Source organism: Magnolia sinica, chromosome 12 (genome assembly GCF_029962835.1).
Source record: "Magnolia sinica isolate HGM2019 chromosome 12, MsV1, whole genome shotgun sequence".
In the NCBI taxonomy this organism is placed as follows: Eukaryota; Viridiplantae; Streptophyta; class Magnoliopsida; order Magnoliales; family Magnoliaceae; genus Magnolia; species Magnolia sinica.
In genome coordinates, this window is record NC_080584.1 from 74,896,274 (window position 1) to 74,898,461 (window position 2,188).

Sequence of the window (2,188 nt, forward strand, 5' to 3'; positions counted from 1 at the left end):
CTAATTTTAAATTTACATTCTTCTTTTAAGTAACTTTCTATTTTCTAGTTTTAGAAATTTTTCCCTTTTTAGAAACTAACTTAGCTTTTTATTTCTAAGATTAGAAACTTTCTTTTTTAGAAACTAACTTTTTATTTTTATTTTTAGTAACTTTTAGAATCTAGGTTAGTGATTTCCCTTTTTAGAAACTCTTTCTACTTTTAGAAACTTTCTATTTTCAGATTTTCTATTTTTAGAAACTAACTTATTTTGCTTTGTTTTGCAGGTTTTTAACTTAGGGACTCCGATCTGGTAACTTCTTTCCAAATCCTCTCTTTCTTTCTAGATTTTTTTCATTTCTCTCTTTTAGGTCTAAGTTTAGAATCTGAATTAAGGTTATGGCTACAAATCAACCTCAAGCACTACCTCCACCTAGGATTGAGGAAGGCCATGATGAGAATGAGGTGCATCAAACACCCCCACCTCGTACTTTATGAGATTATTTACAACCGGCGGGGGTGGGCACACCCTCATGCATGGTTTTTCCAAAAAATACAGGACACATGAATATCAAGCCAGGGGTGATCCAACTCCTTCCTAAATTTCATGGGCTCGAATCTGAAGAACTGTATCTACACTTGAAAGAGTTTAATGAGATTATAACCACTTTATATTTTCTAAACGTGTCTGAGGACACAGTCAGGCTGAAACTCTTTCCCTTTTCTTTGAAAGAGAAAGCTAAGACGTGGTTACATTCACTACGTCTTAGATCTATTGGCACATGGAATGATATGCAAAGGGAGTTCATAAAGAAATTTTTTCCATATCATAAAACGAACACCCTTAGAAAATCAATCATGAACTTCGCCCAAAAGGAAGATGAAATATTCTTCCAATGTTGGGAGCAGTTCAAGGATCTTGTCAGCTCTTGCTCACAACATGGTTTTGAAACGTGGTGCATTATGCACTTTTTCTATGATGGGCTAACATCCTCCATGGGCCAATTGGTTGAGACGATGTGCAATGGAGAATTTATGAATAACAATATCGATGATGTGTGAGATTACTTGAATAGACTTGCCGAAAACGCACAATCATGGGACACATACCCAAAATCAAGTACCACTTCTAGCCCCACTCAATCAAAGGAAAGGGGCGGAGTATACCTGCTGAAAGAGGATGGTGATATCAATGTTAAAGTGGCTAATCTTATAAAGAAATTCAAGGCCATGGAATCAAGGAAGGATAAGGGTAAGGAAGTTGTTTGCGGTATTTGTGGTTGTAACAGTCACACAACTGAAAACTGTCTAACTATATCTGCCTTTCAAGAGGTTCTGACTGAGCAATCCAATGCCGTAAATAATTACCAAAGACCTTTCAATGGACTCACCTCTAATATGTACAATCCTAGTTGGATAAATCATCCAAACTTCAGTTGGAGGAATGGACAAACTGCTACCCCTCAAGGTTTCTTCAATCAAATTCCAAATCAAGACAAACCTCAAGAGGATCCAGTTCACAAACATATTCAAGAACAAGAGCTACTTAATCAGAATTCGGCACAAGCGTTTCATGATATCCACACAGTATTAGGAACGCTTGCGTCGTCTATTCAAAGGATAGAGTCATAATTAACAAGTGGAGGGAAGGTGATGCTTCCTGCTCAACTTCTCCCTAATCCCAAACCACAATATGAAATAAGTGACCCTAGCTCTTCAAATCAGATGGAACAAGCTAAATCCATCACCACTCTTAGGAGTGGTAAGATCATTGATAAAACTATCCCGGTTAGGACTGAAAAGCCTAAGGACCCGGAAGTGGACAACAATGATGGATTTAATGATGCCCCACAAAAATTAGAACCGGAACTTTTAGAGAAGCCAGTTGCTTCATTTCCCCAACGATTGGTTACACCAAAACCTCTTTCTAACTCTCAGGATATTTTGGAGGTATTGAAACAAGTGAAAGTCAACATTCCTCTACTTGATGTCATAAAACAAATACTTTTATATGCCAAATTCCTGAAAGACCTATGTACGACTAAAAGACGGCAGAGTATTCAAAAGAAGATCTTCTTGACTAAGAAAGTGAGTGTCATTCTGAAGCAAGACGTGCCGCAGAAATTCAAAGATCCCGGTAGCCCAACCATATCATGTGTAATCGGGGACTATCGAATTGATCATGCACTTCTTGACTTAGGAGCGAGCGT

At 37.7% G+C, this 2,188-nt stretch overlaps 1 non-coding gene across 1 annotated transcript; it reads right to left on the reverse strand.

Annotated features, from left to right (window-relative positions):
- Window positions 1-818: 818 nt before the first annotated feature.
- Window positions 819-925, reverse strand: LOC131222114 (small nucleolar RNA R71). Its single transcript, XR_009159821.1, has one exon. It is a non-coding gene; the product is annotated as a small nucleolar RNA R71 (small nucleolar RNA).
- Window positions 926-2,188: the final 1,263 nt, after the last annotated feature.